The sequence below is a fragment of the Miniopterus natalensis genome, chromosome 2 (genome assembly GCF_054644295.1).
Source record: "Miniopterus natalensis isolate mMinNat1 chromosome 2, mMinNat1.hap1, whole genome shotgun sequence".
NCBI classification, from domain to species: domain Eukaryota; kingdom Metazoa; phylum Chordata; class Mammalia; order Chiroptera; family Miniopteridae; genus Miniopterus; species Miniopterus natalensis.
Window position 1 is genome coordinate 70246677 of NC_142082.1, and position 27917 is coordinate 70274593.

The 27917-nt window shown below is 35.4% G+C and overlaps 1 protein-coding gene across 2 annotated transcripts in view; it reads right to left on the reverse strand.

Annotated features, from left to right (window-relative positions):
- The window catches only part of ELF1 (E74 like ETS transcription factor 1), a 114163-nt gene that overhangs the window by 57970 nt on the left and 28276 nt on the right, over window positions 1-27917 (reverse strand). Inside the window, exon 1 of one of the 2 annotated variants that reach the window (XM_087814310.1) lies at window positions 27394-27785. The exons of the other annotated variant lie outside the window; for it this stretch is intronic. The gene's annotated coding sequence lies outside the window, so the exon portion shown is untranslated. Of the gene's footprint in view, window positions 1-27393; window positions 27786-27917 lie in introns of those variants that run through there. 2 annotated transcript variants of the gene reach the window in all.

The following is a 27917-nucleotide window of genomic DNA, read 5'->3' on the forward strand; positions in this document are numbered from 1 at the left end:
TCTAATTAAAAACATATATCAAATGGGGGAAAAACAAATTTCCATCTCTAGTTCAGCTCCTGATCTCTAAATCCACTCATTAAACTGTCTAATAGATAAATCCACCTCAGTGTCCCTCACAGTCAATGTGTCTAAAACATGTCCAACATTGAACTTACCATTTTATTCCTCAAAATTATTCCTGTATGGATAAACATGGATGCTCAAATTGAAGAGGAAAAAAGCCCTCTGCCTTACTCTATAAGGTCTTTTGTAAATTTAAAATTTATTTTATTTACTAACCATTAGCTATATGCATTTTTGGGGGACACTCGGCTGTGTTAATAGTTTTCAAACATATTTCATTTTCAAAGTGTCAGTCTTTAAAAAGTAAGAAAAATATAAGTGATAATTGTTCATTCAACACAAAGACATAAACAGTTAACTTATTTGCAATTTTGAGAGGTCATCTAGTTGGGCATCTACCAAGTAATAAAAACTTCCCTACCTGGCTCTCATGTTTTTTAACTGGGTCAGGAGCATATTCTTATTCTTCAAGGAGACATGCGAGAGGAATGTCTCAGCAATAAGGTTCCTAACTTATCTACCCCCCAAAGCTTCAGATTTAAGGTAAAATGTAAAGCAAGCAAAACAAGAGCATAGGCTCTGGAGTCAGACCACTTGGGTTTGAATCTTCTGCATTGGGACCTTAGACAAGTAACTTAATGTCAGTCTCCTCTTTCTGCAAAATAGGTATGAGCCACAGTTTCCTCATTTTGTAAAATGGGTATAATAAATAACACCAAAATCTAGAGTTGTGAAGATAAGATGCAAAATGCATGTGCAGAATGCCTGGCATATAAATTTCACTCAATAAACATTAGCTTCATTATAGTCTAAGTATAGTGCAAGAGATGTAACAGGTGCATTCCAGGTAACTAATTATTTCTTAAGGCTCATTTCCACACTTCCTGGGAGTCTTCCTTTACCACAACTATTTGCCAGACTTCAACAAATAACACCAGAGCCCATTACCAACAAAAGTATAATTCTTTTCCAGTGCCTAAAAATTTGACAATTATTTGATAAACCCAGGTGCTTCAGAGCTAGGACCTCACCCTGTCTGGCAAGCTTCTCTTAACACAGAGTTCCATTATGTCTGTTCCAAACGAAATGAATTTACTGATTGTAAACACAAAACCCTGAGCCACACTGGCTACTACAACCAATTCAAATAGTTAATTTGTGTTTAATTTATTATCAAAGATATCAGGCATTATAAAAACATATAATCATCAAAATCAGTTTTTAATACTCCTAACACTTGTCTTCCTCATCCCTGACTGAATGCAAATTTAGGTTTTCTGCAAAAGGGTTTTAAACACAGGGTCTAAAGACCCATTAATTCATAATTATATTAAAAAGCCATTGCTACCCTTTGGAAGCTACTAGGCTACCAACTCATTATACTCAATATAAAAATTGATAAATAAAAAAACCCAATCAAACAAATAAAGCAAAAGAGTTTTACCTAAGACAATTCTGGCCCAAAGAAGGTAAAATTCACCAGCTTAGAGCAACAGAATGACTATCGTTAATTTGAATGACTACCTCTCATAAAGTATTCAGAGAGTGTTTGTGTGTATGTGTGTGTGTGTGTATATATATGCATATATACATATATTTAAAGGGTTGGAAGTATCTAGATAACTGGAATTCTAAAGTAACCCCAGATGCCAAGTACCTGAACAGAAAGTATTTTTACATTAAGTGGTAACCTAATAAGTGACCCTTCTCACCATATAGACATACCTATTATAAGAAAAGTAGGTATATTTGGGGGGGAAAATTACATTAAAAGAAATGCAACAAAAATTAAAGAAAAATAGAATAAGAAAAGTGAGAGAGCCTGGCCGGGCGTGGCTCAGCGGTTGAGCATCGACCTAGGATCCAGGCGATCAGGGTTCGATTCCCGGTCAGGGCACATGCCTGGGTTGCAGGCTCAATCCCCAGTCGGGGCATGCAGGAGGCGGCCGATCAATGACTCTCTCATCACTGATGTTTCTATCTCTCTCTCTCCCTCTCCTTTCCTCTCTCTGAAATCAATAAAGATATATATTTAAAAAATAAACAAACAAAAAACAGTGAGAGAAAAGAAGAGAAGCCATGGAAATGAGAAGCAAGCAATAAACCATAAACGGTAATGACTGGAATTCTTGTAGAATAGACTTTAGTTTGTTTTCTAATATGATAGAATGCTTCATATTAGCTCCCAGCAGAAATGAAAATAATACTTCTGTACAATCTTCCGAGGGCCTGCCTATTCTAAAAGTATAGAATCATACAACTTTAGAGCTGGAAAAGATATAAGAATTACCTAGGATAATGTATTAATTGAACAGCTAATTAATCTCGGCTGGAGCACTCTGACTTGCCCAAGATCACACAGACAGTTAATGGCAACAAAAGCAAGAAAGGCTCCAACTCCCAGTCATGCCCCTTTCTCTACATTAACAGAACTTTATTAAGTATTCTTCTTTAGCAGAATATCTGGAAAAATATATATAGCAATGGTCTCTACACTATTTCGTGCAGCCTCTTGATGCCTGTTAAATCATTTTCAATCATATTTTTACTTGAAACAACTAAAGCAGGAGTTTGTAGATTTTTCTATTATTGCCTTAAATCTTAACGTTTTACTATTACTGTTCTTTCCCAAGTACTATCTTATCATACCATCTTGCTTTACCTTCACTCAGCCTAAAAGATGAAAAGGAAACATTATTAAGCCTTTTTATAAAGCTACCACAAGTTAACAACTCATTGAAGTACTTTAAAATTCTAGTGACATTTTTCTTGCTAGCTCTTTAAATACATATTACTATCACATATAAAAATTTGTGGATATGGAAAAAAACGTTAACCACACCAAAGTGTAGTTACAGTTAAGAAAGCAGATTTGAACTTCCCAAACAAGGGTAGTTAGTCTCTCAGTCCTCACTGAACCAGGAAACAAACAAAAAAAGAAACCAGTTGTAAAATAAATCTCACTATATAGCCCTCTCTAAATCATGTATTCTATACACAAAATAGAAGGGGGGAAAATACAAGTTAATGTCACAAGAGAAACAAATCATAACTTAATTAAAAAAGAAAATGTTTCTATACTCCAACCTTTAAATTAAAATTATTTTAAATATTCAAGGAATTTAAGATAAAATTTTAAATGTTTTAAAATATGTTCTTGGAATTCATACAAAAGTACCATATATATTACCACCAATATCTTTTAAGTAATTATTTGCTTTAGGCATCTTTCACTGCAAGTTGCGGGGAGCCGGGGCAGGGGTGGGGGCGGGGGGAGAGTAAGGGGAAGTATCTAGAACTTTTTCAAAAGTAGTTTTATTTTTGTGTGAATGGGGCACAAATTGATGTTTTTTACATAGGAAGTCTCAGTCAGGCTTCTGGTGACATATGCAAAACTGAAGCAGGCCTTGGAAACCTGAATAAGCTCACCTTAGCTTCAACCACGTTAAGGTAAAAAAAAACAAACAAAAAACTCCAAAAAACCACAAAATCAATATAATCAAGCTGAACAGGATGACTTCTCTCTATGCTTTCACCTTTATGCTGACACCCAGAGATGAACAGTTCCCGGCCACTGAGGGCAGACTGCAATTACTCACTACCCAGACCTGAAATTCCAGTTCTTTCACATTGTTCTCCACTTTCCATCATTGGCCACTGGGCCTTACCTGGTGTCAGATTACACTCTGGCAGCATTTATAGTACCTTGCAGAACAGCCAAACAGATCACATACCTAGACCTGTCCATACCTGTGGTCTCAAGATTAACCCTTTTTTTGAGGATGTTCTGAAAACAAGAGAATTTAAAACCAAAGAGAAATATCCAAGAGTAATCAGATACTGCTTTAACTTTGGTCATATAAAAAGCTTACCTTCTTTCTCAAAAGGCTGAAAGCGATAATTACCAAAATGTTATTAACTGGTGCTTTTTATTTTGCAAACAAACTGACTGAAGAAACTTCCTTCTCTCTAGCACCCTATATCTGAACTGTGACAAAAACACACCTATCCAGGAAACACAGACATGCTAAAATGTGCTTATCAACAAAACCTATTGGGGTAGTTAAAAATTTTCTTGCTATAACAAGAATCAACTTGCAAGGAAATTGTTTCATTTCTGTGGTTGTTTATTCTCCTTTTGAATATTTTCATCTTCTTAGAAGATATACTCTAGTCCAGCAGTTTTCTGGTGTACCATAAGAATTTTTAAACCATGCAATATCTGATTATTTAGTCAGACGCACTGATCTTTTCCCTCAGATTTCACATTAAAAAATGACAACAGCCAACACAATAGCCGTCTGGTGTGAATGAATTTGTCAGGTCAGTAAAAAATATATTTTTTGGTATGCCAGAGGATTTTAGTAATTAGCTTATGTGTACCATGAGATGAAAAAGGTTGAAAATCGCTGCTCTATTGCAATGGTTTCCCCCATCTGAGAACATAACAGATTCTTATTAGTAATAGTGCTTCACTCTGGCCCAAATTGAAGAGGAAAAGCTAGGGATATGTTGGTCAAGTCCCCCAGGAGATTTTGCTCCATGACACACCTTTCCCCACCCCCAACTCCCACATTACACAATACTCTTCTAGAAGAAACTGTATTCTGTCGTAAGAAGTTCCACTCTTACAGAGACACACACCATAAGCTGAAAGCAGAATTTAAAGGTCATATAAAGAGCTTAATGGCCATGGATTTGCATTATTAGGTGACAGTTGCTCCATGTATTCAACTGATGGGTCCTTACTACCTTTACTCTAGGGCTCCCCTCCAGTGGTTTTTCACCCTACAGGAAGAGTAATTTATTAAAAATGAAAATACGATCAACTTACTCCTCTACTTAAAACGCATCAGTGGCTTCCACTACCTATAGGAAAAACTTCAAATTCATTAACAGTCACTTAGGTGAAGAGTCACTTAAGTGGCTCTTCATGATGTTGCAAAAGGTATGAGGAAAAACATAGCCAGTCAGATTTGTAAACAGGATATCTGAACACCTAGACTGTAAAAGCAGACAGAAATCTTCATGGATCAAGCTTAAAAGTGTCGCAATGTTAATACTCTTCACTTTCATCTCAAAATCAGGTATTACAGCATTTCTGAATTTTATACTCCCTCATGGCCACCTACCCCACTCCAGCATTAAAGAAGCCAAAGTCAGCTCTGCCCCACTTCCCCCTAGAACCCTGTATGTACTACCTTTTCCAGGTTGCTACATGACACACCTTTCCCCACCCCCCAACTGTGCTCATTGCCATGTTCAACCCAGATTTCTCCGTGTATAGATACAATCTTTTATATCTATGATCATAGAGTTCTCTTCCAAATCACAGTGGGACCAGACTTAAGTATATAAACTCCAGAGAAGCAAAATATTTTCACCTTTTCCCAAGTTACCAACAATTTGATGGACCTCAAGATTCCTTGTGCACAAAACTTCCAGCTCCCCAAATTTGAGAAAGACCTACTATTTTCTTAGTGCACCCCACCCCTTTTCTTCTTTAAATAACAGAAAACTACTGCACTGGCCAATGTGCCTCAGCTGGTTGGAGCATTGTCCCGTACCAAAAGGTGGTGGGTTCGATTCCCAGCCAGGGCATGTGCAGGAGGCAACCAACTGATATTTCTGTCTGTCTCTCTCAAAAATAAATAATTAAATAAAGAATTGAAAACTATTTTACATAAGTTCTCACACAATTTCTGGTGCTCTGTGTGAAGTTCCTTAAAATGAGATTTTTCCTATAACCATCTTCATAACTGCCTGGCATTCACCTAAGATTCTAAACTTAATGGCACCAAAAAACTAGAAGTAGCAAAACCACAAGATGAAAAATGAAAAGGAGAAGTAGAAAGCATGGGTTTAGTATTATAGCATATACTTAAAATACAGATAAGTAATATTTACAAATTATACATGTTAAGTATATTTTCCTGTTGTACAAATCTTAGAAGTAAACTTTAAGTACTATTCATAAGTAATATGAAGATTTATAATACAGAATAGTTAAAATTTTAGATCTTTCATTTTTCATAATATAATTTCTCAATCAATTTTTAAAACATTTGAATCTATTTCAGTTACTGTTAATTAAAAGTGTGTTAAGCCCTGGCTGATTTGGCTCAGTGCTTACAGCGTCGGCCTGCTGACTGAAAGGTTTGGGGTTTAATTCCAGCCAAGGGCATGTACCTCCTTTGCAGGCTCAGCCCTAGTCAGGGCCCTTGCAGAAGGCAACCAATCGATGTGTCTCTCTCATATCGATGTTTCCCTTTCTCCCTCCTCCCCCTCTTTCGCTTCTTTGAAAAGCAATGGAAAAAATATCCTTGGGTGAGTATTAAAAATAATAAAGTAAATAAATAAAAAGTGTGTCAAAGCCCCTTGCCTTAGGTTTTCTCTGATAGAAAAGTTTTATTATACTTAATTGATATATACCAAGAGCTAAACAAAAGATCCCACAGTATCCATTTTCAAAAGAAACTATGCTTCTAACTGATTGGCTTGGTGGTAAAAAACTGGTAAATATTTATTGAACTTCCCCTAAGCTCAGTACTATGGAAAAGGCGGGGGGGGGGGGGGGGGGGGGAGAGGAAGAAGCACATCAACTTGTTCCCATGAAGTTTAAAATGTAGTTCAGGAAATAAGACCAAGCGAGACAACCGAACACCAAAGGTAGTATTTAATTAAATACTAATAAAGCTGGTGAGTCCTGCAGCATTTCAGAAGAGGGGACAGTCAAACGAGTTAAGGAAACACTTCCCAGACAACAAAGGACCTAAACTCAACCTTAAAGGAAATTTCATAGGATGAGGACAGTAAAGTACAGAGTGTGTTAGTGTGCGTGTGTGTGCAGAGAATCAAAACTAACCAAAGTAAGTTTGGAGATAGTAGCTTGACAAGAGCAAAGACTTGAGAATGGGAAATAGTAGAAAATGAGATTAAATAAGTAAAGCGAACCTAAATTATGGAGAATTTTCAAAGACAGGCAGTGGAATTTAGGCATGATTTGGGAAGAAGTGGAAAGTTCCTAGAGGTTTTCAAATCAGACTGCAACATCAGAGTGTGGTCCCTATGTTTACAAAGCCCAATGCAAGTTACATATGTGGGATCTGGTAACTACCATCCAAAAATGAGAACTGCTTAAACAAACATTCCATAGCTTGACTGCTACACTGATAGCTTCCAGCCACCAAGTGTATACTGCCCTCCTTAAATTCTTCATTAATTACTTATAATAGAGATTCTCAACACTAGTTTTAAGCTACCCAGGGTGTGGAAAATTATTTAAAACAAATGAAAATAACTAATTTAATTTACTTCAAGTTTTTGTTCTTTGCCTAGGATTAGAAGAAGGGAGAAAGAAAAAAATAAGATTTTCAAAAAGATATAACTCATTACCATATAACCTTTCTTATGTTATTCAACTGAACATCAAAACTGCTCTACATCCATTTGGATACTAGTGAAACTTTGAAATACATGAACTAGTTGCATCTATAAATAATTGTATCTTGTCATTTAGTATTACATATTTTGCATAGATAATGCTGATATAGTTACTCAATGAAAAAGATGTGATATGCATGGCAGATACAAGTTTCTATTACCAACATTCAAGGAATCTTTACTGTCTTCCAGGGTGATGTTTAGAGAGAAATGAAAATGTCTAGTTGACCAATTAAGGCTGCATTAAACCTGACGCTTCATTGGAGGTATTTTCTGCTTTATGGCTTTGCCTTACTCTCGGAGGCAAAGTTGCCTTAGTAGATGTAACAGTCATTTAATCTTCACCTCAGAAATATACACCTCACTTTATATATATGAGGATATATGAGAGCCAACAAAATAAGGGCAGGGACTTTGTTATGGTCACCATCATACTTTCATATTTTACACAGATGGTCCATGATAAATATCTATTAAAGGAATACTCAAGGTGTTCAGAGAGAGTCCTGACTTCATCTATTCTATCCATTCAACAAACATCCACTCAGTACCTACAATATGCCAGACTATATTTCTAAGTGCTAGGAACACAGCAGTGAACTAAACAGACGAAAATTTCTGTCTTCATCGGGCTTCTAATCTAGTAATCTTAATCAGAACATTATGTTCCCCCTCAAAATATTCTGCATTAAAAATGTGGGATTGTCAGGCAATATAAGCTGTTATCTTACAACCTATGATTAGAAATTTCTGCCAGTCTCCTTCTATGTCTCTCTCCCATGACCTCCCAAGCCCCAACATTTGGACACAGAACTATGACCTCTCCCACTGTAGTGGAGAGTAAGACCTGTGGGAGAAATGTTTTACTTTTCAGACAGGATGTAAGTACATAAGGAGATGGGAAGTGGAAATAGATAAGGCTAAATCCAAATGCAGACTTCTTCGAGGCAGCGTTCATTAAGTTAGAGGTAACCTCAGGGCCCCTATTTCACTTTAAATTTGTTGTTGTTGTTGATCCTCACAGGAGGATATTTTTTCCATTGATCTTTAGAGAAAGCAGAAGGGAGGGAGGGGGGCAGAGAGAGAGAGGAAAAACATCAATGTGAGAGAGACACATTTATTGGTTGACACATTTATTGGTTGCCTCCGGCACACAATCCAACGTGGATCGAGGATGGAACCTGTAACCAAGGTGCATGCCCTTGACCAGATATGAAACCGGAGACCCTTCGGGGCTTGTGTGGTGCTCTAATCACTGAACCACACCATCCAGGGCTCACTTTAATTTTTAATTTGAATGAACTGAAGTTTAACAATAAAGTGTACTGGGATTTTTTAAAATCCCCTTTACAAATATAAACACTTCAAATAAGAGAAAATTCTTCCTGTACTGGTCTTTTCCTATACTAGATGGCCTTCAGAGATCTTATCAGTACTATCTATATTCTTTTATTTATTTAGCAAGCACTCACTAGGGACCTGTCTGCCAGATAGGAAAAGAGACAAGTGGCTAAGACACAGTCTTTCCCTGTGGGTAATCACAGTCCATCAGCTAAGACAAATGCTAATCACAATAATATACATAATACAGCAGAAGTGGATACAAAGCTTGTTCTCCCACGTTAAGACTATAAACTACTTGAGAGCAAAAGACATTTAAATTTTTTCTATATGTTCATTATTAACTAACATCATTTAAGAGAATATTGAGTACATTGTGTTGAAAGTCAAATTAGGCCACATGATCAAAGGTCATTTACTTTTGTTAATAAAAAATATTTACTTATTGAAATTCTTAATTAAAATAGCAAAAGACTAGTGTTTTCATATGTCTGTTTTAGCATTTTATAGAATTCACATCATGTACTCACTTGCCAGAACCAACCGGTGGTAGGCTAGGCTTCACTGACTATCCTTAAAATGACACATATACATGTATCTTCTGATTCAAACAGAGAAATTCACCAAACACCACGAACAAATGGCACAAAAACAGGAAGCCCCACATATAAAAGGGCACTCAAAAACCCTATGAACTATTTTCCATATGTCTAGCCAAAATCAGGTTTCAATAAACAAAAGAACTACTTAGTTGGTTCTTTTGAAACTTCTTAAAAATGAAATTCATATAGCTTTATAATTTTTCCTTCCATCTTTAAAAAGGAGATTTAAATCCTTAGATTTGACTTTATTTTTCATTTGATCATTTAAATTTCATTTTTAGAAATAAGATAGTAACCTATATCAATTTTCAGCTCACAAAACTATTACTATATGAACTTTTAAACACATACCTAGAATAGGCAGGTCTAAAGTCCTACTTGCAAAAAATATCTTGCTCTGTTGATAACCTATATCAATTTTTCAGCTGGCAAAACTATTAATACATGAACTTTAAAAATATATACCTAGAATAGGCAAGTCTAAACTTATATCCTACTTGCAAAAACAAACTTGCTCTGTTAATAATAAGACTGCAATTTACAAGCCAAAAATCACTGAGGTACATAAGACTTAGAGACAAGAACAGAGAGTAATATAGGGAGAAGTAAAAAGTGTTAAAAGGAATCATTCCCTCTATTCAGCAAAGAAATCAGAACTACAATGAAGATCGAGACACTTTCTTCAGATTAATCTAAAGATAAAAGTAAAAGACTTTTGATGCTCAGCAATCTAAGAAACTAAACTATTCTCAGCTACATTTTTTTAGTGGACCAATATATAGGGTGTCCCCAAAAATGTATACACACACTTTGAACAATTATAAAAGCAGTGTTTATTAAAATACATTTCATTTTTAAAGTTGACCTATCAGCTGTTATAGTGTGTATACATTTTGGGGGGACACCCTGTATAACATCACTTTTAACTAGGATGGAAACACTAATAATTTCACTAATATAACTGATTTCTATAAATAGCAAAAACAAACAGGGGAGGGCAGAAGCAGGAGAGAAATCACAATGAAATTGTTTCTTACAATTAAACCATAAAGGAATACTGTAGAAAAGAGCCACGTTACAGCTCTTTAATCAGCTTGTTGACTTTAAAATGAAGAAAAGAAATTTGGGCATGTATTTATTCATCTAATAAGTATTTATGAAATCTATTATGTGCTAGGTACTGGGTATACAAAAATAAAGTAGTTCACTGCCTAAAGAAAGAAAAACATGTCAACAGATAACTACAGAACAATGTAAATAAATAAGTCAATCAAGTGATCAGGGAGTAGAGAGAAAGAAATACCTGTGAGAACCTGAGAAAACTTCTCAAAAAAATGACATGTGGGCCATTTTATTAGGGATTAGTAACATCTATTTTTTCAAAGTAAAGAGAATGTGAGGGGAAGTGGTGGGGGTAGGGAGACATTTCAGGTAGAAGGAACAAAGGTAAACCTAAAAGCTTAAATCAATAAATAATAGATGAAACAGCAATTTAGTGAAAAACAAGACAAAACTATTCTTCTTAAAAGAAAGATCTAGCATCAGAAGACCGCATTCAAATCCTAGTTCTGGCCTGGCCGGTGTGGCTCAGTTGGTTGAGCCTCGTCCCATGCACCAAGAGGCCATTGGTTTGACTCTTGGTCAGGGCACATGCCCTAGGGGGTGTGCAGGAGGCAGCTAATCAATGTTTCATTGATGTTTCTATCGTCCTCTCCCTTCCTCTCTCACTAAAAAAAATCAATAACATATTTTAAAAAAAAGAAAATCCTAGTTCTGCCATTTACTAATTATAGCTTCTTAGATCAGTCAACCTCTGTGACTTCCTTTCATTATCTTAAAGGTGTACCATAAGATGCTTTAAAAGTCTTAAAGAGTCTTGATAACCCAAATACGAAAATAAATAAATGCTAAAATTTCAAGATCAAAATATTAACTTATCATTTCAATTGAATGTATACCATATACAAACAGCCAATCTTTACGGCCTATAAAAATTTCACAAAGTAAACACATTCTGAATTACGTAAAAGTTATATTTCCTGTATATAACACATCTAATTGTAATCTATACATTCCATAGAATACAAAACAAGTCTACAACATACCCAGGATCAACAAGCGACAAAAGTTTAATGAAACAAACTTTATACTTAACTGGTCTCCCTAATGGGAAATTAAAGCAGCAACTGTACATCTGTGTCTCTGTTCCTCTCACAGTGGTTTAACTGACAGGAAGCAGAGAACAAGATATGGTATACGAACATCAAGTATTTCCTGCCTTCTCTGCTACATCTTTATGTCTTGTTTTATAAATAGTCCAATAGTTTATGTGCAAATGTGTCAAAATAGAGTGTCAGAAATATAACATACAAATGAAGAGTGTTTATGAAAACAACAAATAAAAAGGTATTTTAAGGTTGGGATCCAAGTTCATAATGCACACAAAGACTCATAGTTTAATGAAGAAGTGTTCTTAGTAGTAAAACCCTTACAAATTACAAATTGAGACTTGGAAACCATAATAACTGAGCTAAAAAAAATCAAATGTCTGAACAATAGAATAATCCCTCAAACTATTTCATCCAACTGGTTAGATAAGTAACACTTGACCACTCTCCCAACTCCTACCTTACCTCTCAAAAAGGGTAAGTACCATCCAATAAAAAATTTTTTAAAAAAGCCTTCAGGCAACTGACTCAAACCAAAGCAGGAAAGATAGCTTGCCTCTTTGATCTTTGGTCATTTTTACTATGGTTTGTCAGCACTCTTCTGATGATAATTTGTGCCCCCCCCAAATCAAACTATATCTCTACTCCGTTGGCCACTTCCCTATGTATCCCAAACTTGGCTCATATTATTTATTCATTTATGTTCAACTTTCAACTATACACAAACCAAATCAAACTCTATTTTCAAAAGGTGAATTATTCGTGGGATGTAATGTATAACATGGTTACTACAGTCAGTAATATTGTAGTGAATATTTAAAAGTTGCTGAGAGAGTAAAGCTTAAAAATTGTCATCACAAGAAAAACATTTTTGTAGCTTTCTATGGTGATAGATGGTAACTAGACTTATCGTGATGATCATTTTCAGTGTATACAAATATCAAATCATTAGGTTGTACACCTGAAACTAATATAATGTTATGCCAATTATACTTGAATAAAAAATAAATTTTAAAACTTTTTAATTAAAAATGTTTAAAAGATGAATTCTTGCTGTTAAGTCATTTTAAGCAAACTTCCAATTAACTGCAACTAAAACAGAGGTGCTCATTTTTCATCATGTCTAGCTGCCTCACAAATAATTTTTTTTGAAAAATATGCCTTTATTGATTTCAGAGAAAGGAGGGAGATAGAGAGAAAGAGATAGAAACAACAATGATGACAGAGTCATTGATCAGCTGCCTCCTGCACACCCCCTGCTGGGGATTGAGCCAACAACCCTGGCATGTGCCCTCACCAGAAATCAAACTGAGATCTCCTGGATAATAGGTCAATGCTCAACCACTGAGCCACGCCAGCTGGGCTGAACTAATAATTTTTAAGAATCACCTCAATTCAACACTTATATTCTATAAAACTTGGGAAAAATGCAGCTACAGTCTCCATTCATATTGGTCAATTCTTACCTAAGCTGTAAGCTACAACTACAATTTCACCTGGCTTTAGTACTATTCCTCTCCTTGTCAATACCCACAGTGAATCAGTATTTTACTGCACCTTAGCCTATCTTGAGCTTCCTGTGACCTCCCTTTTCTAAACAGAACTTAATATACACCTAATAATCAGCTTTAAGTATGGAACTATGCTCTCAAAGTAACATTTCTTAAATGAATAGCTTGGAAAACAATTTCATTTTTACCCAGTATTTTTTCAATGGAAGAGTATAAGAGTGTATATTCTTTTCAAGAGTATAAGAGTTATTTCTATTATTAGTGCCTTCATAGAATATCTTTAGAACACTTCTTTCTGCTCATACTTGTAAATGTATTACCTCAATTGTCCCAAATCTCTAGGAATAAGTGCTCCTGAACCTTGAGGAAAGTACCCATTTTCCTTACACATAAGATCCCTTTCCCACTGCCTCTGGCTCCAATGGTCAACTTATTCTAAAGGGTGAAAAGTATCAGGACAGCTACAGAGAACCTGTATCCAACACCTTCTTAACAATCAAATATATTAACAATGGTGTGCAACTGATTTTATTTTATTGAGGGTAGAAGTACTACATCTTCCTTTCAGTGTATTCCCAAAACTAAGGTTGTAAATTATCCTCTAAAATTACACAAATTTGCCTCTGATTCATAGATCTACAGATAATATAATGTGTAGTTAAGAAAGTTCACATAAAACATTTTGAATAAAATGATTTATACAACAAATCTGTTTCTAAATACAAATTGTCTCAAACTGTCTCTCAAACTAAAACAAATACAACATTAATTCCAATTAATTACTCTAATTTAAATCCAAATCTTCATATTATTTTTCTTTATACTTTAATACATAGGTATATATGTTTTGCATGGTACATTTTTTTGTTGTTGTTGTTAATCCTCACCAGAGGATTTTTTTTTTCTCATTGATTTTTTTTTTTTTTTTTAATATATCTTTATTGATTTCAGAGAGAGGAAAGGAGAGGGAGAGATAGATAGAAACATCAATGATGAGAGAGTCATTGATCGAGCCCACAACCCGGGTATGTGACCTGACCAGGAATCGAACCCCGATCGCCTGGATCCCAGGTTGACGCTCAACCGCTGATCCACGCCCAGCTGGGCTCTCACTGATTTTTAGAGAGAGTGGAAGGGAGGGAGAGCAAGAAACATCCATGTGAGGGAGAGACATCGACTGGTTGCCTCCCACATGTGCACGTGCCATGACTGGGGCGAGGGAAGGAATCTGCAACCCAGGTATGTGCCCTTGACCAGGAATCAAACCCACAGCCCTTCAGTGCGTGGGTGGATGCTCTACCACTGAGCGACACCAGCCAGAACTTGCATGGTACATTTTAAACTTATATAAATAGTATCATACTGTATATATTCTTCCAGCATACTTTAACAAGTTTCTTTAAGACATGAAATTTTGAATAAACACAAAGGTTATTTGTAAAGGAAGTAAACATTAAACATTCTCTAGAACTTAGTGCTTAGAAAAATATCATTCCTCAAGTCATGATTATTAGGCATCTATTAAAAGAGAGAAATATCAAATATGCACAAAGCAGACTTTGGTCAAGATGGCAATGTAGGTAAACACTGTGCTTACCTTCCCCCACAACAAAATTACAACTAAACTACAGAACAACCATCACTGAAAACCACCTGAAGTCTAGCTAAACAGAAGTACTATTATACTAAGACTATACAGAAGAAGCCACGTGGAGACTGGTAGGAGAGGTGGAGACATACAACTTATCCACACCCACAGGTAGGGGTTAAAAATCAGGAAAAATACCTCAGCTGTGGAGGTCCCCTCTGAGGAGCAAGGGGTCCCAGCCCACATCAGGCTCCCCCACACAGGTTTCCCGTGCATGAAAGAGAAGTGCCCATAATTTCTGGCTGTGAAAACTAGCTGGGATTGTGGCTAAGTGAAATAGAGGGCTGCTAGAGTCCCAGGCATTCCTCTTAAGGGGCCCTCAACAGATTTACTTGCTGATGGACTTACTTGTTCTGAGCTCCAGCACAGGGCAGCAGGCTCAAAAAGCATCAGGGATATATGAGGAGGAACTGAACTGTCTAGCATCAAGGCCAAGGGCCGGAGGAGCAATTTTCTCCTAGACAGAAGTACTGGCAGATGCCATTGTTACTTTGTTGAGCCCTTCTACCACCCAGCTGGCAGGTGCAGGCAAGGTGCCAAATCGGACTCTACCAACCTGACTTACACCAATTAGCCACACCCTGGTGATTCCTTGAGACACAGCCCCACTCAACTTGCCAGCCCACACAAACCACTTCCAGCAACTTTTCCATACAAATGGGCAGTCTTGGCTCCTGCTATTGACTTTCCTAAAATCTCTCAAAGGTTAAAAACCCCAAACAAGCGGCAACTGGCCTCGGCATGACCTCTACCTCTTACTAAACACCACCAAGCCCGGCATTACTGACAGCCTGCCTTGGTTTGCAACTTAGCCTCTTCCAGGCACCTCCAAGACCAGCACAAGCAACAATCCTTTGCAAATCAGTTATAGACCATACAAGGTGGCCCCAAACTGGGCATAGGCAGCAGCTGACCTTGGCCTGCACCAGAGCTCCTCCTAAGAAGTCCGAGAACCAACACACCCAGTGCCCAGATTCAGACCACACCAGAGCACCACCCAACCACCTCTACAAACAACACACCCAAAGGTTAGACTTGGCAAGCACCAGAGCCCCACTAAAGCAAATCCTGGTCCATGGAGTAAGCCCCTGAACAATAGCTCCTCCACTATAGTCACTCAGATTGTAAGGTCAATCCCTCTCTGATGTGCCACCAGCAATCAAGGCTCAGCTACAACCAGAGGGAACACTCAACCCACACAAGGGACACACCAGGAATACCCAGATCAGGTGCCCAGGGAGATTGTGCCATCGGGCCACACATGACACCCACTACACAAGGTGACTCTACCAAGACTGGGAGATGTACCAGCTTTACCTAATACATAGAAACGAACACAGGAAAGCAGTCAAAATGAAGAGAAAAAGAAACATGACCCAAATGAAACCAAACAGAACTCTAGAAAAAGAAGTAAACAAAATACAGACAGGCAATCTACTAGATGAATAGTTAGAAACACTGATTATAAGGATGCTCAATGAACTTAGGGGAAGTGTAGATGTACGCAGTGATTACTTTAACAAAGATAATAGGAAACCAAAATGGAAACAGAAAACAAAAAAGAACCAGTCAGCCCTGGATGGTGTTGCTCAGTGGTTTCCCATGCACCAGAGGGAAGCGAGTTCAATTTCTGGTCAAGGGCATGTACCTAGGTTTTGGGTTTGCTCCCCACCCTCAGTTTGGGTGCGTGCAGGAGGCAACCAGTTGATGTGTCTCTCTCACATCAATGTTTCTCTCTCCCCCCTCCCTCTCTTCCTCCCTGCCACTCTCTCTGAAAAAATAATTTAAAAAGAGAACCAGTCAGAAATGAAAAATACAATAACTGAAATGAAGAAATGATTAGCAAGAATCAACAGATTAGATAAAGTGGAGGATTGAACCAGCAATCAGGAAGACAAGGTAGTGGAAACACCCAATCAGAACAACAACAAAAAACAAGAAAGAAAGAAAAAAAAGGGATAGTTTAATGAGCCTCTGGGACCACATCAAGTATACCAACACTTGCATCATAGGAGTTCCAGAAGGAGAAGAGAGAGAGCAAAAAATTGAAAGTCTATTTGAAGAAATAATGACTGAAAATTTCCTTAACCTAGTGAAGGAAATAGACATACAGGTCCAGGAAGCACAGAGAGTCCCAAACAAGATGAACCTAAAGAGGCACACACCAAGACACATCATAATTAAAATGCTAAGGTTAAAGACAAAGAGAGTTAAAAGCAGCAAGAGAAAAGCAGTTATTTACATACAAGGGAGATTTCTCAGCAGAAACTTTGAGGCCAGAAGGGACTGGCAAGAAATATTAAAAGTGATGAAAAGCAAATCTACAACCAAGAGTACTCTACCCAGAAAAGCTATCATTTAGAATAAAAGACAAATAAAGAGCTTCCCAGACAAGAAAAAGCTAAAGGAGTTCATCACCACCAAACCAGTATTACAAGAAATGTTAAAAGAACCTTCTTAAGAAGAAAAAAAGTAAAGATCAAAAATATGAATAATAAAATGGCAACAACTACATACCTATCAATAATTACTTTAAATAGGCTTTATTTTTTTAAATTTATCTTTATTGTTGAAAGCATTACAAATGTCTCCTTCCCCCCACTGACAAAACAGACTTTAAAAGAAAGGCATTACAAGAGACAAAGAAGGACCCACCAACTTCACTTTTGGGTATTTATTCTAAGAATCCTAAAACACTAATTCAAAAAGACATATGCATCCATATGTTCATTTCAGCATTAGTTACAATAGCCAAGACATGAAAGCAACCTGAAGTGTCCACAGATAGATGAATGGATAATGAAGAGATGGTACATATATACAATGGAATATTACTCAGACATTAAAAAGAATAAAATCTTGCAATCTGCAAACAACATGGATTGACCCCACAGGGTATTATGCCAAATGCAATAAATCAGATCAAGACAAATAGTATATAATTTCACTTATGTGTGGATTCTAAAAAACAAAATAAATGAACAAACAAAACAGAAACAAACTCCTAGATAGAGAACATTTTTATGGTTGCCAGATGGGAGGAAGGTTGAGGGGATGGGTAAAAGAGGAAAGAGATTAAAATGTGCAAATTTCCAGTTATAAAAACAGTCACAGGGATGTAAAGTACAGCATAGGGAATATAATCAATAATATTGTAATAACTATGTATGATGTCAGATGGATACTAGATTTATCAGGGTGATCACTTCGTAAGTTAGAAAAATTTCTAATCACTATGTTGAACACCTGAAACTATTAACTTTCTGCAGAAGACAGATAGTTCACTTTAGAGATGCCATGTATGGAGATCTGAACAAGCAGCCTGGGGGGCCTAACCCCAACAATTTCTTTCTGACTAAAAGGTGCAGGCTCTGCCATCACCACTGACACAGTGCTGATTCCATCAGGATGAATATGTTCCAACTTGCCATTAGAAAATCTCTGGCTGAGTTTGTTTTAGAAACTCACTTCTTTAATTCACTCTGAAGCTAAATAACATACAGCAACTAAAGTTCTCCCAATTAAGAATTATAATATAATATAACAGGAAAATGTAAATCAGATAATGCCTAATGAGGAATGCAGTCTACAGGAAGATGTTAATTTGAAGGCATATTTCACCTATTACCATAAAGCATATAAAAATTACTGAAACCACTGCCAACTTCTTTTACTGTGAAAACTAAACTCAAAGTTATTGCATAGAAAGCCCTTAGACTGGAAGAAGCCAGTAACTGCCTCCTTCTACCTGTTAATTTCCCTTTTCTTAATCACCATCTAAATAGAAATACTGAGGCTCAGAATCAACCCTTTCACTTTGAGAAATGTTGATTTTCTCATTAGATAGGCACCAAAAATAGGAAAATACATGTAACAGCTCATATTGAACATAAACTTTAATAAAATTATATTCTATCACATAATTGTGTGAAAGTACCATCGTTTATTTAACCAATTCCTATTTTTGGACATTTGGGTTATTTCCAATGTTGCACTATTATAGCAATTCTCACAATGTAATCCTCAGACCCACAGAGGCTCCAGAAACCCTTTCAGGGAATTAATGAGGTCAAAACTATTTTCCCAGTAATACAAAGGTATTATTTGTCTTTTTTCACCATTTTGATTATTTCCACTGATGGTACAAAAGCAAAGGTTAGTGCCTTTGCATGAATCGAGGCTGTCACCAAACCATACTAGTCATTGTATTACCACTAGGCACTCACATTTTTAAAGAGGCAGTTTCACTTTTCTTTTCTTAAATTTCAACCATTAAATACACCTTTTTAGTGTTTGTATAAAATGGGAAGTATACATAAAGTATTTCTGTCAAATACTAAAACAGAATGGTAGTCTTAAAGAAAAGCACTAATGCTATTATCGTTTGAATTGTGAGCTAAATTAGCTGCTTTTTTTCATGGAACACTATTTTTTACTTGAAAAACACTACTTACTATTCAAAATTGCATATTTGGCAGACAATTTCTCAAAAATGAATAGTGAGCCTGTCAATTCAAGGAAAACAATTAACAGCATCTCTCACCAATGATAAAATGTAAGCTTTCAACTGAAAATCATATTTTGGAAAACTTGTCTCCACTACTTTGAACTTGTTAGCTTTCCAATACTTAAGAGACTTCTGATAAGATTGGTGTGGTATTTTAAAAATGGGATATTTAAAAATGTCTCAGAAAATAAAACTAAAATAAAATGTCCATGGTTTATATTTATAAATATACAAGTTCTTTATAAGTATAGGCTATTATTTATTAAATGCCCTTTGAGGGGTTCCTTTTCAGAAAAATGGTATATTGAAAAGAAAATTCTCTGGGATACATTTTTTTTCCCTTGGTAAAATAAAGCTGTTAAAAAATAAATTCTATTATGCTTTGCATATCTCAATAGATCACATGGAGCACTTTGAAGACCACTAACCTATCTGTCATTTTCTCTAATCTTTATGTACATTATGATATATTTTTAAATGGAAGTGAATTGCTACAGTATACATATATATAAAATTTATGAGAAAGTTTCTATGTTTTGTTCACTACTATATCCTTCAGCCTTAAGAATAATGCCTAGCAGACAATAAATAATTGTTGGATGAATCAATAAAAATAAAATAAAAAAACACAGGAGACCACTGAACTATACTGACTTATAAGAATCTAACTATAAAATCCTATGACTTCTACTTCCATTTGTTGTTCTTTATCCCTGTTACTACTTACACATATATTGTGGGAAATATTTCAGAAAAGAGAGCCAAGAAATTATTACAAAATAAAAAATGTGGATTAAGATCTATGTTTTCACTTTTTATAGCAATTTTCACACATTATTAAATTTTAGAAGCCTTACATAAAGATTCCACATCAACTTTATAACAAACCAAAAAACCACAACCCACTAAAGGTACAGGAATTGCTTCAGTTATAGTAAGAATCTTCAAGAAGCAAGATGAAACACTGATTACGTCAAAAAATCCTGTTAGATGCAAAAGTCTACCTTGGGATATTAGCTACTTAAATTTTATCAGTGTCAATATATCAATTGTTTTTTAATTTTTGTTCTAATATATGTTTTTGAATATTTGAATGTGCGATGATTCTAAAGACTAAACTAAATTATTTCTTGCAAACTATAGCTCCAACGTGTTAATGGATCTTAACTGGACGTTACCCATCAGAAGTATGCCTAGAGCCATCTTGTTAGTTACATGAGACATACAGCCTCACATAACTTAGTTCTGAACCTAGGTAATACCTTTCATTGAAATAGGCAGTTAACATTTTTTACTGATATAGAGTTTATTCAGCATTTTTCAAATCAATTTCAGCAAATTAAACATTATTTCTCAGTTATTTATATTGTGGGACAAAAATAAACTAACCCTTATATAGCAAAATTTATCATAAAATAGTTCAAGCAAAGAGAAAGAGAATACATTCTCATATCCATCACCCAGCTTTACATTAATATTTTACCATATTTTGTTTCAGATTCTTAAGGGAAAAAAGTCAAATATAGTTAGTCTACTATATATCCCTCCTCTGTTCTAAAACTGATGTTGCCCAGTATATCCATCTTTATATGTATCAGAGTACTGTTTTATGTACATAATTTGGACTATATTGTACCTATTTTATTTTTAAAATTTTTTATTCAAATTTATGTTTGAAATAACTGAATCATAGTTAACAAATGACACTCTAAACTGTTTAGTGGTCAAATATATTTATGTCTGCAACATACTCTGAATGCATCGATTGCCCATTTGTTTAGGGTTCTGGAGGATTTTACACACACAACTCTCTTCCCCTACCCCAGGCCATATAACACAGTAAAATGCTAAACATGTAAAAAGGCATCAATAGCAGGCATCTTGTTCCTAGGAAAGCTAATGAAGAACTCTAAACCATTTTAAACTACCCATTCTCTCCATACTATACTCTTTGTACACTCTTCACATACCTCAATGTGATGATACTGCCCTAGAGAACTTTTGTACATAAGTTCCAGTAACCAAGTGCAGGAATGTTCCCAAACTGGAAACAATCTAATGTCATCAACAGGAGACAATGAATACACCCTGATATAGGCAGACAATGGAACACAACACTGCAATTAAAATTAAAATAAATCCCACAGAGTTAAGTGAAAGAAGCAAGTTACTACAGAATACATATGGTATGATTCCACCAACATCAAGTTCAAAGGGGTAAAACTATAACGAAAAGGTTATCACAAAAGCCAGGATAGTAGTTATTTTTAAAGAGAAACAAACATGAGCAGGAGTGGGGGACTTCTAATGTAATGAACATGCTCTATTTTTTCACCTAGGTTGTTTTCACACGAGTAATTTATAACTATATTCAAACTACATATGTTTTATACATTCTCCTACAGGCACACTTCAGTTTTAAAGAAAAAAGGATAATGAATTGTCCCATTACAATACCAAGCATCCATCTAATATTTTGATATAAAAAATATGATGCACATAAACTAACAAGCCAATGCCTCATTTTTATAGTTTTACTATAAACTTTTTTAGTTTCACTATTACAGGACTCTTCTAAAACACAGAAAATAAGCAAATTTCTTTAATTTAGATTTTTTAAATTGTCCCATACAACTTTGCACAAACACAATGACAGTTACATGACAGAGAATCCATCACATAGATAAATGAACTTTACATGGCTTTACATCATGCAAGGTCATACTGGTTCCTGCTACCTTGAAGAGCTTCTAATATATAAGATAGAAGGCAGGACAAAGATAGATCCAAGAAAACACAAATTTTATAAAAGAACTTACCTAAGAAGTGGTTGCTTCTGGGCAGCAGGACTGAGATTGGGAGGGGTAGAGGAGGGAAGCTGCTTTTCTTTATAGGCTCTTCTATAAGATTTTAAACAATGTACATATATCACTTGGTAACTTTTTTTCTATTGAGTTCAGAGAGAGGAAGGGAGATAGAGAGATAGAAACATCAATGATGAGTCATTGATCGGTTGCCTCCTACACGCCCCCTACTGGGGATCGAGTGGGCAATCCTGGCATGTGCCCTGATCCGGACTGAACTGTGACCTCCTGGTTCACTGAACCACTTAGCCACGCCAGCCAGACTTTGATAACTTTTTAATATAAAAAATTGTTAAATCCTTATACAAACTCCAAAAAGCAATCAAACTGTTTATAGTTGCTTTTTTTTATGCTAGCAATCAATCTCAGGCTACAAAATAAGAAGTTAAAAAAGAGCTGATACCCTACTGCTCAGCAATTAAATGGCAAATGAAAGAAGAGTTCTGAATTCCTATACAGGGGAAAAAAATTAAGTGAAAAGTTTAGGAACAGTTTTCTGATTATAAGGATGGTGTTAATTCAGATATTTATAACTGGAGGAGAGAAAATCAAAATGTTCTGCACAAAAATTTGTACTACCAAAGCTCAGCCGCATAATTTCTCTCTCTCTGCTAACAAAGCAAATAGCACAAGTTATTTTTTTGAAAAGAGTGGGATGTCCAGACATTTGAGTATAGATCAACAGTCATTTTCATTAAAGTACAGAGACCATTGAACAAGACACAAAGATAGAGGTGACACAAAAAACGTCTCTTTAGTAGGTTCTCCATACTAATGGGAGAAAAAGATTGCTCCAATAGCTGAAAATTGCTCTAATCATTTCAGTTGACTCAGTGACATTACTAATTTAATTTCTGTCATCTATATGAAGCAAAAGAGCAAAATACTCTGGTGGAAATACAACTGATGGAAGCAATAATTATTTTCAGACCATTAAACTGTTGGGACTCTTCTTCCCATCCCTGCAAGAGTCTGTGAACACCTATGTTCCATTAGATGGGATGTAATATAAAGCTAACTCTACAAATACGCAATCAGTGATGTAAATGTCCAAAGAAACCTAAAAAATTATATCTAAGCATCACATGGGGAAAATAAATTACTCCCTCCCAGACTCAAACTACAAAAAAAAAAAAAAAAAAGTGTATTTCCCTGGAGAGGTTTTCAAAGGCTGTAAATGCTACCATAAATCAGGAAGGGAATTTTTTCCCTAGAACTCCAAGGATAAGGGAACAGAGAGAGACACCACAAAGCACCAGATAGAATTAAAAAAACACACAACAGACATTGGCAGAGTGATGGTTCACTGAGAGACAGAGAGGAGGCCAATTACATTGGAAAAACAAAAATAATTAGCTTCGTTAAATATTGTGGAAAATATGGCAGCGGGTTGGGGAGAGGGAGTGAGAAAGCAGAATTACAGAAGAGGAAAGAAGGAGAGCCACAAAGTTGAAAGACACAGCCCAGCAGAAAATGGAATAGAGGAAGGGATAACAGGTAGGGAGAGGCAGCTAAATAAGTCCTAATATTGATAATAAACTACTGCAGTCACCTTCCTTACTTACTAGGGGCTGTGGGCTTCAAAATACAGTGTGGACAAAAGGTTTATAGTTGTTCATATGAAAAATATATAATACAAGAATAAATAATAATATAAGAATAAACTGTTATGCGAACTCAGAACTGTAAACCTACTTTTGCTCACTCCTGTACTGTTGCTTAAAACTTCAAATATTACAATGCTAAATAACTGATTAATAGCTCTCCCTAAACTTGTAAACTCTTTTTCTGAAAGTGTGGCCTATGAGCACCTATATCACAATCATCTAGGGTACTTATTTAAAATGCAGATTGATAAAACAAATGCTAGGCCTAATGAATCAGAATGTCTTGAGTTGAAGCCAGCAGATTGCTACACTAAAGGTTGAAAACTACCACTTTAAAATGTATACAACCAGGTAGTTGTTATTTTTTTCTTGGAATGGTTACAATGTGAAGACACCAGACAGAGATTAAGCTGAGGATCACATGTCTTTTAAAGATTTGCCATCCTTAAATTTAGCAGGACCTGCCTGAGTAGCCATGGTTTAATGCAGCAAATAACACTTGCCTATTCATATGTGCTTGGTAGTTTCTCAAAGGTTGAAAAAGACAGAGAAACAGAAGAAAACATCTCTGATCTCAAGAGCTTATATTCTTTTTCGTATTAGTGAGGATACTCTTCTTAACCTAGGCAAATGCACTTTTCTTCAATACTTACTATTCCTAAAGATCCACAAACTTTCCTGACTATTTTAAGTCTCAACCATTTTTCCTCTCGAGGCAGTATGAACCTGAATTTAACTTCTTAGTGGTTTGGCTCCATTCTTTACTTACTTCACCTATTTTACCAAGCCCCGTTTTCCTAGTAAGAATCTAAGTTAGTGAAGATCAGGCCCATGTTTTCTAGCCTTTTGTGCCCTGTTTGTTGCTTACAACAATCATGACCACATTGTGGAGGATCTAATATTGAATTGGGTTAGGAAACTCAGAAATTAGGAGATTTGACAGTTATATGCAAAGTAATTTTAAAAATCCAAATTCCAAATGTAAAGAAAGGCAGAGCTGAAGTCATTTCAACCACCCCAATAAAACACATCAAAAAGTTAATAGACAAAGATTTTGTATTCCCCAGAAGATTCCTCCTCTGGTATGTAAACTCTCAGAGGAGCAGGGGGGAAAGGATATGACAAACGGAATGAGATTACTAATTACGGGAAAGTTAAATTCAAGGTAAGTATTATGTTAGTTTAGAGACCTCCAGATTTTGTAAACTCATATGAAAAGTTTTATACATAAAATACTCCCCACTACACATACACACTTTAATAGAACAAGGCATCATATTAAACAGTGTTTGCCCTCCTAAAAGAACATGAGGTAAAATTAAAGCAGAAATAAACCTGTATATCTAGAAGTTCAAAGTAAATTCCCAGCTTCTTATATTTTCACCTCCCCTAGGCCCATCTTAAACAAGCAATGTCACAAAACAATATTCCAACTATGAAAAAATTCTAATAGTGAAAAAACTGTAAAAGTTAAACAAATGTATCATCTCTCTGATGAAAAAGAAAACTAATTTGAACATATTTTCAAAATCATTGGTTAATTTATTTGGTTGAATCTTTTTATCACCAAGCAGTGTAATTAAGGCATTATTTACTTTTAAGGAAATAAAGACCATTTCAAACAAAGTATCATTTGTTGGGGTGGACTAGCATGAGCAGCTCAGGGCTGGAAGCCCTGCCATTAAGCACAGCACAACCTTGAGCAAGTCACAGGACCTCTTTTGTGTCTGTTTCTTCATTTATAAAAGTGAGGCAGTTGGATGATCTTCAGTCTTTTTTAGCACTGAAGTTGTGTAAATACATAATTCTAAGTTTAATTCTGATGACTTGGTTTAAACTTATATTCAATCTTACAAAAGGAAAATGGTGGGAATGGGACTACTTAATTAGTCTTGATGGCCTGCTCTTGCTTCCATGCTTTCTTTTTCCTCCCTTCTCCTTGAAGCCCCATCTCAGCCTTCTGTACATAATAAGAAACTGAAATAAATGACCAGTACCTGTTTTATTTAAATTGCACCTTAATTTTAAGAAACTAAATTCTTCTACTTCTCTTTAATAAATAAAATCTTAATTATTTGCTTATTTGTGTGCCCCTTAATTATTCTTATGGGTCACTGGCTTTTAAAAACTAAAAAAAAAAAAAATTATTTTTAAGGCAAAAAAGTCTCATTAGATTTTTCACACAAACCAGACTAGAAGTAAAAATACAGCCTCTGCTTACTCGAAGGCTGACTGAATCGGCAATATGCCAACGAAGATGATAGCAAATGGCTAAGAGTAAAATGTCTGCAGTGCCTTTCTCATAAGACCACAAAATGTATCTGTTAATATCAATAATCCTTTCAAAAGACTGAGAAATAATAACTAACTGGCTTTCTATCTTCCTGTTCCTCTGGTGTGCCTTAAAGTACTTAGAAGCAAATTCCTGGGAGCCAACTAAATATAATCACAGTCAATAATAAATGACTTGGCCAGTTTTATTTCCAAAAATTATATTTATAATCATTGTATATTCTAACTTTACTTTCAAATTTTAGTTTCACAAATAATTTTCAAAACTAAAATACTACTGTATCCACCTTCTCAGAGTACCTAGAACTTTAAAGGCACACCAGAATGTGCACTTGCCAAAATTTCAGAATTTCATAATAATAAATATTTCAGGAAAAGACTGGACAATCTTTTCTTTTACGAAAGATATTACTTTTTTTGTGTATGTTCCTATTTATATTTTTTCCACTGAAAAGTATTTTTATTTTATCTTCTTTTTTCCATCACCATTTATCCCCCTATAGCCTCCCTCTACCTCCATCCCCCTCCCCAAACACTGTTGTCCCTGAGTTCTTTCTCTTTTTCTTTTTAAAATACAAAACAAGCAAATTTTAAGAACAGAAGGAAGGCCAATACCTTTCACACAAACTGAAATACTGTTTTCTTAGTAGCTAGTTATGCTTCTAAGGCGGCTGTTACTCAGAACAAGTTTCCAGTATGAATTTTAAAAACTTTATTATTTTTTTCTAAGTAAATGAATCATTCTAGTCTTTGTTCCTCTTTATTTGAGTCACTTTTCATTTTTCTTAAATTTATGTTTTGTTTTCAAAATTAAATGTTTAGTATCATTTCATTAACTTAAGAAAAAAGAAAAAGGATCGAACAGTCAAGGAGCAACATCTATAACTGAGTTATCCCAAAACTTCCCCTTAACTAAAATGCCAAAACAAAACCATTGCTCCTGAATTTTTTTCTTAACACCTATATCACAGATGAGTAAGTACAGTTTATTTAATTGTAACTTCTGGCTACCCTCAAAATACAATTAGATTTTTAAAAATTAAAATTTGACCTAGTTTGCTTTGTGATCTAAAAAAGAAAGAAAAATCTTTTATTCTCAAGTCATACAGGGGGGGCGGAAATCACACAAAGCATAAAGAATGCTTTACCAAGAAGGTCTAAAACTTCCCAGAATTTGAATGCTTTGTTTCCCCCTGGTACTTAAATGCAATCAGGCATGTGACTGACTACATTTTTTCAGAGTTAAAGAACACACTCAGCCATGTTCTTCGACAGGTAAGAACCACCCTCTGTTTATCTGCTCAGGAAACAGCCAGAATCAAACACCCCAAAACACAACGTTACCTTCAAATATTCTCATTATCTTTAGATATTGTCCTTTGGGCTTGAAAATAAAAGCAATCCGGCAAGTTTTATGCTGTTAAAATGGCTCCTGTAGATTGGGGAAGTGGTGTCTGTGCTTCAGCTTATGAGTCATACATGAAACTAAGTGTTTCTAAGGGAGGCACGCCCATGTTGCTGTGGACCCAATTATTCTGCTAGGTCAAATATGCAAATCTACAGGTAAAAACGGGGAGAGGTATAGAAAAAGAAGCAAAGTAGAGCCAAAAAGCAAGATCTACCTTGATTAAACCATTACTCAGCTTATGTTAATTACCATAATTTAAAATTAACAATAAAATACAACCAAAATCTGCAAAGAGGCAAAATTTAAAATCTTAATGTTGTTTTAAAAAAGAAAATCTTGATATTTAAAATTAATTTTATTTTACTTTATTTTTTTTATATCAAGTAAATAAAAGTAAAAAAGCATGGGAGGGAATGGAGGGAGACAGAAAAACTTTCTGGCTTTTAATGTAACACTGAAC